General features: G+C 42.6%; 1 non-coding gene across 1 annotated transcript; it reads left to right on the plus strand.

Annotated features, from left to right (window-relative positions):
* The first annotated feature begins 261 nt into the window (after positions 1-261).
* Trnaa-agc lies at positions 262-333 on the plus strand. Its single transcript has one exon. It is a non-coding gene; the product is annotated as a tRNA-Ala (tRNA).
* Positions 334-373: the final 40 nt, after the last annotated feature.

Raw genomic sequence — 373 nt, forward strand, 5'->3', positions numbered from 1 at the left:
GAAGAGAGAGAGAGAGAGAGAGAGAGAGAGAAAAGTTCAAGAAAGACAAAGTAGGTAAACACAAGTTTCTGAAAAGATAGACAGAAAATCTCGTTAGGTTACCACCGCCATATTTGTTTTTACCTTCATTTTAGCTACCTATGTACTAACCAATCTATGTATCTATTTACCTATCTAGGTAGGTACTTAGGTACCTACATATTTACCTATTTACCGAACCCTACTTACCATTACCTACCAATCTACTTAACTATGTAGTCAGCTCCCATGGCGTAGTGGTCACTGCGCTCGCCTAGCACGCGGGAGACCCGGGTTCGATTCCCGGCGGGGTCAAGAAATTTGTGTCATGCAAATGATTGATTCCGTGACTGGC

This window comes from Diaphorina citri, unplaced genomic scaffold (assembly GCF_000475195.1).
Source record: "Diaphorina citri unplaced genomic scaffold, Diaci psyllid genome assembly version 1.1 scaffold75004, whole genome shotgun sequence".
NCBI classification, from domain to species: domain Eukaryota; kingdom Metazoa; phylum Arthropoda; class Insecta; order Hemiptera; family Psyllidae; genus Diaphorina; species Diaphorina citri.